Here is a 12,257-nt window from a genome sequence, read left to right as displayed (position 1 = left end):
GTTGCAAGTTCAAACCCCCGAGCTGACAAGGTACAAATCTGTCGTTCTGCCCCTGAACAGGCAGTTAACCCACTGTTCCTAGGCCGTCATTGAAAATAATATTTTTTTCTTAACTGACTTGCCTGGTTAAATAAAGTAAAAATACAAATTCCAGGGTTTTCTTTAAAAAAAAAACGATTTTCTACATTGTAGAATAATCGTGATGATATCAACTATGAAATAACACATGGAATCATGTAGTAGCCAAAAGTGTTAATCAAATCAAAATATATTTTGCGTTTGAAATTCTTCAGTAGTAGTAGCCAACCTTTTGCCTTGATGACAGCTTTTCACACTCTTGCATTCTCTCAACCAGCTTCATGAGGTAGTCACCTGGAATGCATTTAAATTAAATGGTGTTCCTGGTTAAAAGTTCATTTGAGGAATTTCTTTCCTTAATGCATTTGAGCCAATCAGTTGTGACAAGGTAGGGGTGATATACAAAGATGAAGTCTATATTATGGCAAGAACAGCTCAGATAAGCAAAGAGAGATGACAGTCCATCATTACTTTAGGACATGAAGGTCAGTCAATCTGGACAATTTCAAGAACTTTGAAAGTTTCTTCAAGTGCAGTTGCAAAAACCATCAAGCGCTATGATGAAACTGGCTCTCATGAGGACTGCCACAGGAAAGGAAAACCCAGAGTTACCTCTGCTGCAGAGAATAAGTTCATCAGAGTTAATCATCAATTAACTGCACCTCAGATTGCAGCCCAAATAAATGCTTCACAGAGTTCAAGTAACAGACACATCTCAACATCAACTGTTTAGAGGAGATGGCGTGAATCAGGCCTTCATAGTTGAATTGCTGCAAAGAAACCACTACTAAAGGACACCAATAAGAAGAAGAGACTTGCTTGGGCCAAGAAACATGAGCAATGGCCATTAGCCCGGTGGAAGTCTGTCCTTTGGTCTGATGAGTCCAAATTTGTGATTTTTTTTGTTTTGTTTGCCCAGCAACAGCCCCAAAACATCACTGCTCTAGAGGAGATCTGCATGGAGGAATGGGCCAAAATACCAGCAACAGTGTGTGAAAACCTAGTGAAGACTTACAGAAAACGTTTGACCTCTGTCATTGCCAACAAAGGGTATATAACAAAGTATTGAGAAACTTTTGTTATTGACCAAATATTTATTTTCCACCATAATTTGCAAATAAATTAATTAAAAACCCTACAATGTGATTTTCTGGATTTTTGTTTTGTTTTTGTACCTATGATGAAAATTACAGGCCTCTCATCTTTTTAAGTGGGAGAACTTGCACAATTGGTGGCTGACTAAATACCTTTTTGCCCCACTGTATATACTGTGTTCTATACCATGTACTGCATCTTGCCTATGCCGTTCTGCCATCGTTCATCCATATTTTTATATATACATATTCTTATTCATTCCTTTACACTTGTGTGTGTATAAGTTAGTTGTTGTGAAATTGTTAGATATTACTGGACGGTCGGAACTAGAAGCACAAGCATTTCGCCACACTCGCATTAACATCTACTAACCATGTGTATGTGACCAATACAATTTTATTTGATGTCTGGTGGGGTAAGTACAGTGCATTCGGAAGGTATTCAGACTCCTTGACTTTTTCCACAATATGTTACATTACAGCCTTATTCTAAAATGGATTACATCGTTTTCCCCCTCATCAATCTACATACAATACCACATTTTAAGACAAAAGCAAAAACTTTTATTTTAATTTTATTTTGCAAATGTATTAACTAAAATATAACATTTTATATACAGTTGAAGTCATAGGTTTACATACACTTAGGTTGGAGTCATTAAAACTCATTTTCTAACCACTCCACAAACTTATTGTAAAAGAAAGTCGGTTGGGACATCTACTTTTGTGCAGGACACAAGTAATTTTTCCAACAATTGTTTACAGACGGATTATTGAATTTATCACTGTATCACAATTCCAGTGAGTCAGAAGTTTACATACATTAAGTTGACTGTGCCTTTAAAACAGCTTGATAAATTCCAGAAAATGATGTAATGGCTTTAGAAGCTTCTGAAGGGCTAATTGACATAATTTGAGTCAATTAGAAATGTACCTGTGGGTGTATTTCAAGGCCTACCTTCAAACTTGCTTGACATCATGGGAAAATCAAAAAGAAATCCGGCAAGACCTCAGAAAGAAAATTGTAGACGTCCACAAATCTGGTTCATCCTTGGGAGCAATTTCCAAATGCCTGAAGGTACCACGTTCATCTGTACAAACAATAGACGCAAGTATAAACACCATGGGACCACGCAGCCGTCACACCGCTCAGGAAGAAGACGCATTCTGTCTCCTAGAAATTAACATACTTTGGTGCGAAAAGTACAAGTCAATCCCAGAACAACAGCAAAGGACCTTGTGAAGATGCTGGAGGAAACCGGAACAAAAGTATCTATATCCACAGTAAAATGAGTCCTATATCGACATAACCTTAAAGGCCGCTCAGCAAGGAAGAAGCCGCTGCTCCAAAACCACCATAAAAAAGCCAGACTTCGGTTTGCAACTGCACATGGGGACAAAGATTGCCCTTTTTGTAGAAATGTCCTCTGGTCTGATGAAACAAAAACAGAAGTGTTTGGCCATAATGACCATGGTTATGTTTGGAGGGAAAAGGGGGAGGCTTGCAAACTGAAGAACACCATCCCAACCGTGAAGCACGGGGGTGGCAGCATCATGTTGTGGGGGTGCTTTGCTGCAGGAGGGACTGGTGCACTTCACAAAATAGATGGCATCATATGGAGGAAAAGTATGTGGATATATTGAAGCAACATCTCAAGACATCAGTCAGGAAGTTAAAGCTTGGTCGTAAATGGGTCTTCCAAATGGACAATGACCCCAAACATACTTCCAAAGTTGTGGCAAAATGGCTTAAGGACAACAAAGTCAAGTTAATGGAGTGGCCATCACAAAGCCCTGACCTCAATCCCTTAGAAAATTTGTGGGCAGAACTGTAAAAGTGTGTGCAAGCAAGGAGGCCTACAAACATGGGGCTCCGGGCAGCCGAGCGGAAATGGAGGAAAACTCGCCTCCCTGCGGACCTGGCATCCTTTCACTCCCTCCTCTCTACATTTTCCTGTTCTGTCTCTGCTGCTAAAGCCACTTTCTACCACTCTAAATTCCAAGCATCTGCCTCTAACCCTAGGAAGCTCTTTGTCACCTTCTCCTCCCTTCTGAATCCCCCCCCCTCCCTCTCTGCAGATGACTTCGTCAACTATTTTGAAAAGAAGGTCGACGACATCCGATCCTCGTTTGCTAAGTCAAATGACACCACTGGTTCTGCTCACACTGCCCTACCCTGTGCTCTGACCTCTTTCTCCCCTCTCTCTCCAGATGAAATCTCGCGTCTTGTGACGGCCGGCCGCCCAACAACCTGCCCGCTTGACCCCATCCCCTCCTCTCTTCTCCAGACCATTTCCGGAGACCTTCTCCCTTACCTCACCTCGCTCATCAACTCATCCCTGACCGCTGGCTACGTCCCTTCCGTCTTCAAGAGAGCGAGAGTTGCACCCCTTCTGAAAAAACCTACACTCGATCCCTCCGATGTCAACAACTACAGACCAGTATCCCTTCTTTCTTTTCTCTCCAAAACTCTTGAACGTGCCGTCCTTGGCCAGCTCTCCCGCTATCTCTCTCTGAATGACCTTCTTGATCCAAATCAGTCAGATTTCAAGACTAGTCATTCAACTGAGACTGCTCTTCTCTGTATCACGGAGGCACTCCGCACTGCTAAAGCTAACTCTCTCTCCTCTGCTCTCATCCTTCTAGACCTATCGGCTGCCTTCGATACTGTGAACCATCAGATCCTCCTCTCCACCCTCTCCGAGTTGGGCATCTCCGGCGCGGCCCACGCTTGGATTGCGTCCTACCTGACAGGTCGCTCCTACCAGGTGGCGTGGCGAGAATCTGTCTCCTCACCACGCGCTCTCACCACTGGTGTCCCCCAGGGCTCTGTTCTAGGCCCTCTCCTATTCTCGCTATACACCAAGTCACTTGGCTCTGTCATAACCTCACATGGTCTCTCCTATCATTGCTATGCAGACGACACACAATTAATCTTCTCCTTTCCCCCTTCTGATGACCAGGTGGCGAATCGCATCTCTGCATGTCTGGCAGACATATCAGTGTGGATGACGGATCACCACCTCAAGCTGAACCTCGGCAAGACGGAGCTGCTCTTCCTCCCGGGGAAGGACTGCCCGTTCCATGATCTCGCCATCACGGTTGACAACTCCATTGTGTCCTCCTCCCAGAGCGCTAAGAACCTTGGCGTGATCCTGGACAACACCCTGTCGTTCTCAACTAACATCAAGGCGGTGGGCCGTTCCTGTAGGTTCATGCTCTACAACATCCGCAGAGTACGACCCTGCCTCACACAGGAAGCGGCGCAGGTCCTAATCCAGGCACTTGTCATCTCCCGTCTGGATTACTGCAACTCGCTGTTGGCTGGGCTCCCTGCCTGTGCCATTAAACCCCTACAACTCATCCAGAACGCCGCAGCCCGTCTGGTGTTCAACCTTCCCAAGTTCTCTCACGTCACCCCGTTCCTCCGCTCTCTCCACTGGCTTCCAGTTGAAGCTCGCATCCGCTACAAGACCATGGTGCTTGCCTACGGAGCTGTGAGGGGAACGGCACCTCAGTACCTCCAGGCTCTGATCAGGCCCTACACCCAAACAAGGGCACTGCGTTCATCCACCTCTGGCCTGCTCGCCTCCCTACCACTGAGGAAGTACAGTTCCCGCTCAGCCCAGTCAAAACTGTTCGCTGCTCTGGCCCCCAATGGTGGAACAAACTCCCTCACGACGCCAGGACAGCGGAGTCAATCACCACCTTCCGGAGACACCTGAAACCCCACCTCTTTAAGGAATACCTAGGGTAGGATAAAGTAATCCTTCTACCCCCCCCCCCTTAAAAGATTTAGATGCACTATTGTAAAGTGGCTGTTCCACTGGATGTCATAAGGTGAATGCACCAATTTGTAAGTCGCTCTGGATAAGAGAGTCTGCTAAATGACTTAAATGTAAATGTTAAATGTAAATGACTCAGTTACACCAGCTCTGTCAGGAGGAATGGGCCAAAATTCACCCAACTTACTGTGGGAAGCTTGTGGAAGGCTACCTGAAACATTTGACCCAATTTAAAGGCAATGCTACCAAATACTAATTGAGTGTATGTAAACTTCTGTCCCACTGGGAATGTGATGAAAGAAATAAAAGCTGAAATAAATAATTCTCTACTATTATTCTGACATTTCACATTCTTAAAATAAAGTGGTGATCCTAACTGACCTAAGACAGGAAATTGTTACTTGGATTAAATGTCAGGAATTGTGAAAACTGAGTTTAAATGTAAATGTTTAATCTTCCGACTTCAACTGTAAGTATTCAGACCATTTGCTCAGTACTTTGTTATGGCACCTTTGGCAGTGATTACAGTACGAGTCTTCTTGGGTATGATTCTACAAGCTAGGCACACCTGTATTTGGGGAGTTTCTCCCATTCTTCTCTGTAGATCATCTCAAGCTCTGTCAGGTTGGATGGGGAGCGTTGCTGCACAGCTATTTTCAGGTCTCTCCAGAGATGTTTGATCGGGTTCAAGTCTGGGCTCTAGCTTGCCCATTCAAGGACATTCGGAGACTTGTCCCAAAGCCATTCCTGCGTTGTTGTAGCTGTGTGCTTAGGGTTGTTGTCCTGTTGGAAGGTGAACCTTCACCCCAGTCTGAAGTCCTGAGTGCTTTGGAGCAGGTTTTCATCAAGGATCTCTATGTACTTTGGTTTGTTCATCTTTCTCTCGTTCCTGACTGGCCTCCCAGTCCCTGCCACTGAAAAATCTCCCCACAGCATGATGGCCAAAGAGTTCAGTCTTGGGACCTTGGGACCCAGTCTTGGGACCTAATATAGACAGGTGTGTGCCTTTCCAAATCATGTCAAATCAATTGAATTTACCACAGGTGGACTCCATGTTGTTGATCATCCTTGAGATGTTTCTATGTAAAGAGGATGTACCCGAGCTCAATTTTTAGGCTCATAGCAAAGTGTCTGAACACTTATGTAAATAAGGTATTTCTGTTTTTTTATTTGTAAAAACCTGTTTTCTTGTCATTATGGGGTACTGTGTGTAGATTCAGGATTTTCTTATTTAATCAATTTTAGAATAAGGCTGAAACGTAACAATGTGGAAAAAGTCAAGGGGTCTGAATACTTTCCGAATAGCTCTGACAGACATACAGTGCATATGTAAGTTGATTATACAGACATTTTGGCATTTTTAACACATTGTTTCTCACAAAAACAAGAATTGATGCGGTCAGTCTCTCCTCTATTATAGAAGCTTCCATTGAAGAAAACCCTCTACTGGATAGATGGCACTCAACCCATGATATGGCAGAGGATGTAAAGCCATAACACGTTTTTTCAGTTATAGATTATGGTCAATATTATCGGAGTTTGCACTGAAGTCTAACAACATACAAATCATTAATGTCATTTCAGTACATGTTGAGTGCCATTACTCTATAAGCAAGCTGGACGTTTGTTCATTTGTCCAGAGAAATAGCATTGTATCTGGTCAAACCCATTTTTTTCCCAAAAGTTTGTTAAGAGCTGGCAGCAAACTGATTGGTTGGCTGTGAGAATCAGTAAAGGGTGCATTACCACTACCAATCTGCTATTTCAGATTGAAGTAGCATCTCTTTTTCCGTTTCAAAATGTTTTATCCTATTTGGTGTTTACTGAACGTGGCCATGTTAACTGTTTTGTTTACCCTCAAATGGGTTTTAGACGTATAATGTATGCTATTTAGCTTGCGATAAAAGAAAATTAGTCCTGCGTGCATACATTTTACAATGGGTGGCCCCGGGAATCAAACCCACTACCCTGAGCTACAAAGGACCATAATTGTCTCTGAAATGTCTATTTAGAGTGAGATTGGTTGCATTAATAAGTGGAGCTCCTGTAATGAATGTAGTAATGTGTTTATTCTGTAGGCCTAAATCATGCTGTTGAAACGCTACGTTCCCGAAATCCTAACTTGAGATCTACAGTGGCAGGAAAAGTATGTGAACCCTTTGGAATTATTTGGATTTCTGCATAAATTGGTCATCAAATTTGATCCGATCTTCATCTAAGTCACAACAATAGAAAAACATAGTGTGCTTAAACTAATAACACACAAATTATGGATTTTTATGGTCTATGTTGAATACATAATTTAAACATTCACAGTGTAGGTTGGAAAAAGTATGTGAACCCCTCGTCTAATGACTTCTCTAAAAACTAATTGGAGTCAGCTAACCTGGAGTCCAATCAATGAGACGAGATTGGAGATGTTGGTTAGAGCTGCCTTGCCCTATTAAAAAATAACTCATAAAATGTGAGTTTGCTATTCACAAGAAGCATTGCCTGATGTGAACCACACCTCAAACAAAAGAGATCTCAGAAGACCTAAGATTAAGAATTGTTGACTTGCATAAATCTCGGAAGGGTTAGAAAAGTATCTTTAAAAGCCTTGATGTTCATCAGTCCATGGAAGACAAATTGTCTATAAATGGAGAAAGTTCAGCAATGTTCAGCTACTTTCCCTATGAGTGGCCGTCCTGCAAAGATGACTGCAAAAGCACAGCGCAGAATGCTCAATGAGGTCAAGAAGAATCCTAGAGTGTCAGCTAAAGACTTACATAAATCACTGGAACATGCTCACATCCCTGTTGACGAGTCTACGATACGTACAACACTAAACAAGAATGGTATTCATGGGAGGACACAATGGAAGAAGCCACTGCTGTCCAAAAAAACATTTCTGCACGTCTGAAGTTTGCAAAAGTGCACCTGGATGTTCCACAGTGCTACTGGCAAAATATTCTGTTGACAGATAACTACAGTTGAGTTGTTTGGAAGGAACACACAGCACTCTGTGTGGAGAAAAAAAGGCACAGCACACCAACATCAAAGCCTCATCCCAACTGTAAAGTATGGTGGCGGGAGCATCATGGTTTGGGGCTGCCTCAGTGCCTGGACAGCTTGCTATCATTGACGGAAAAATTACTTCCCAAGTTTATCAAGACATTTCGCAGGAGAATGTTGGTGTATCTGTCCGACAATTGAAGTTGGGTGATGCAACAGGACAACGACCCAAAACAGTAGTAAATCAACAATAGAATGGCTTCAACAGAAGACAATACGCCTTCTGGAGTGGCCCAGTCAGAGTCCTGACCTCAACCCGATTTGAGATGCTGTGGCATGACCTCAATAGAGCAATTCACACCAGACATCCCAAGAATATTGGGATGTCTGAAACAATTTTGTAAAGAATAATAATGAAACAAAAAAATAATAATAAAGAGGAATGGTCCAGAATTCCTCCGGACCGTTGTGCAGGTCTGATAGGCAACTACAGAAAATGTTTGGTTGAGGTTATTGCTGCCAAAGGAGGGTCAACCAGTTATTAAATCCAAAGGTTCACATACTTTTCCCACACTGCACTGTGAATGTTTACACGGTGTGTTCAATAAAGACATGAAAACGTGTAATTGTTTGTGTGTTATTAATTTAAGCAGTCTGTGTTTGTCTGTTGTGACATAGATGAAGATCAGATCAAATGTTATGACCAATTTATGCGTAAATCCAGGTATTTCCAAAGGGTTCAAATACCTTTTCTTGCCACTGTACGCTTGTAACTCAAATGTTCAGGTAAATCCCCCACTTTATATCGATACATGGTTTACACAGAAGTCCAAGTCAATTCCATTTCAATTCAGGAAGAAAACTGAAATCCCAATTCCAATTATCCTCATTGAAAAGCAATGATGAGAATTAGAATGTTGGTTTACCTGTGGAATTAAAATTGAATTGGGCCAAACCTTGTCAGGATTCAGGCCTAAAGAGTACAATCAACTCACTGCTGCTCATTGTAACCTGACAGTAGACTACACATGAACTATCCTAGCCTGGTTAAAACAGACTAAACGCTGTGCTCACCTTACAGTCTGGACAATGGTGAGCACAGCATTATGTCTGGTGTAACCAGACTAGAACTTCCCTGTCTTCAGGTCTGTCTATTTTTGATAAATGTATATGACGATATTATAATAATATATCAGGAAGGGAATTTTGGTTTTGTCTGAAATGGAAATCATTTGTTTGGTACAACTTTTTTTAACCAGTTTTATTTGTCCATTTAGGAAGAAATGGTTAGTTTTGCTTGTTCTGATTTTATGAATCATAAAAGATCTGAATTGCACTTAAATGTTGTCTTATTGAGTCAATATGAAAATAAAGGCTCTTATTTCTCATACAGTACTTATGATTTGGTTTTGTGGTTTATATTAGTCATTTGACAGACAATATTATCCAGATCGAGTAGTGAGTGCATACATTTTCGCTTACTGATCAAGTAAGAAATGTATTTTTATCCAACAAAATTAGCTACATAAATATATCATTTGAATATGTAGGCTAAACCGGTTATTATGTTGCAGTTCCCCCTAGTAGGACTGCTGTGGGTGTTGTCTTGCCAGTTGCTTTACACACAACTGTAACATTAAGGTTAGATTGCTGCATAACATCACAGAGTAAGCTGGGTATTATTGAGCTTCTTCATTCCTCCATGGCTTGAGGTAGAAGCTGCCTGTAACTGAACTAGGATCAGTTTACCCTCCACCAATCCAATCGACACACAACTGACTTTAGATGACTGTCTAGGCAGTGCAACTGCAGCCTACTCCTTGGTTGTGAGTGAGAGACTGGTACAAACCAAACCACATAAAGTACTGCTACAATATGGAAGTATATTAGTATATCATACTGTATCCAGCAGTGAAATAGTGGGATTCCATATTTGCATGTATTTTTCTTGAAACCATTCAACACTTGTTGTCTGACGTCCGCACATTTGACTGGTAAATATATGTGTAGCCTATTACTGGCTAGAGAGCTGCTCTCTACCTTTCTGAGTATTCACTGTCAATGGAATGATCTCTGCACCCTTGTTTTCCCCATCCTATATTAAACCTAGCCTCGTCCCAGATCTGCTGTCTTACCACCTTCCTATAGTAATTTTTTATTGGCAAGAGAGCACAATCAGTTCTGGGAACAGGCTATATTAGACCTATTTAATGTAATCATTTTGGAACACAGAGGCATTTCCCTGTCCCATATAAAGCATAACATATTCCATTAGACCCATACGGCCTGTTTCCATCTCCTCTCATTGGTAATGGAACATTGGGAGCATTAGTAAAATGAACCCTGTAAGTATGGATATTTGGTTGAATATTGACAATGGAAGTTCCCATTGGATCCTCAGTCGTAGTGATTGTTTGGGTGTTCCCGCAGAATAGTCGGCTGACCTATACAGGTGTGCACTGCTCATGATTTGGAAACCAAATAATGTAATGGAGCCAACATAGCTGTAATATTTTCATCAAACAGAAGAAGTATTAACTGTGATGGGGAAAAGGAAGTGGATTTGATAATATCTTATGATGTCTAAAACCTTTACTAATACCTTTCTGAAGCTTTTATATACGGAGTATACCAAACATTAGGAACACCGTCCTAATTGGATTTGCACCCTCCCTTTGCCCTCAGAACTGCCTCAATTCTTCGGGGCATGGACTCTACAAGGATTCAAAAGCGTTCCACAGGGATGATGGCCTATGTTGACGCCAATGCTTCCCACAGTTGTGTCAAGTTGGCTGGATGTCCTTTGGGTGGTGGTAAGCTATTCTTGATACACACCGGAAACTGTTGAGCAGGAAAACCCCAGTAGAGTTGCAGTTCTTGATACAAACCAGTGCGCCTCGCACCTACTACCATACCCCGCTCAAAAGCACTTAAATATTTTATCTTACCCATTCACCCTCTGAATGGCAAACATACACAATCCTAACTTACTTAGTCCTCTTTGTCCCAGGTAGGACATACAGTGTACATGTAACACTGCAACAATCTTCTGCCGTTGGAGTCTATCTTTGCACTGTTCTGTGAAGGGAGTAGTACTGTACACAGCGTTGTACAAGATCTTCAGTTTCTTGGCAATTTCTCACATGTAATAGCCTTCATTTCTCAGAACAAGAATAGACTGACGAGTTTCAGAAGAAAGTGCTTTGTTTCTGGCCATTTTGTGCCTGTAATCGAACCCACAAATGCTGATGCTCCAGATACTCATCTACTCTAAAGAAGGCCAGTTTGATTGCTTCTTTAAATCAGCACAACAGTTTTCAGCTGTGCTAACATAATTGCAAAAGGGTTTTCTAATGATCAATTAGCCTTTTAAAATGATAAACTTGGATTAGCTAACACAACGTGCCATTGGAACACAGGAGTGATGGTTGCTGACAATGGGCCTCTGTACGCCTATGTAGATATTCCATAAAAAATCAGCCGTTTCCAGCTGCAATAGTCATTTACAACATTAACAATGTCTACACTGTATTTTTGATCAATTTGATGTTATTTTAAAAATGGACAAAAAACAAGGACATTTCTTAAGTGACCCCAAACCTTTGAACGGTAGTGTATACAGTATCAGTCAAAAGTTAGGAAACACCTACTAATTGAAGGATTTTACTTTATTTTTACTATTTTCTACATTGTAGAATAATAGTGAAGACAACACTATGAAATAACACATATGGAATCATGTAGTAACCAAAAATAAGTTAACTGCACCTCAGATTGCAGCCCAAATAAATGCTTCACAGATTTCAAGTAACAGACACATCTCAACATCAACTGTTCAGAGGAGACTCCGTGAATCAGGCCTTCATGGTTGAATTGCTGCAAGAAACCACTACTAAAGGACAACAGTAAGAATAAGAGACTTGCTTGGGCCAAGAAACACGAGCAGTGGACATTAGACCGGTGTGAGTCTACCCTTTGGTCTGATAAGTCCAAATGTGAGGTTTTTAGTTCCAACCGCCATGTCTTTGTGAGACGCAGAGTATGTGAACGGATGCTCTCCGCATGTGTTATTCCCACTGTGAAGCATGGAGGAGGAGGTGTGATGGGGTGGGGGTGCTTTTCTGGTGACACTCATTGATTTATTTATAATTCAAGGCACACTTAGCCAGCATGGCTACCACAGCATTCTGTAGCGATACGCCACCCCATCTGGTTTGAGCTTTTTGGGACTATCATTTGTTTTTCAACAGGACAATGACCCAAAACACACCTCCAGGCTGTGTAAGGGCTATTTGGCAAAGAAGGA

Source organism: Oncorhynchus gorbuscha, linkage group LG06 (assembly GCF_021184085.1).
Source record: "Oncorhynchus gorbuscha isolate QuinsamMale2020 ecotype Even-year linkage group LG06, OgorEven_v1.0, whole genome shotgun sequence".
NCBI lineage: Eukaryota > Metazoa > Chordata > Actinopteri > Salmoniformes > Salmonidae > Oncorhynchus > Oncorhynchus gorbuscha.
Note: the sequence above shows the minus strand (reverse complement) of the source record.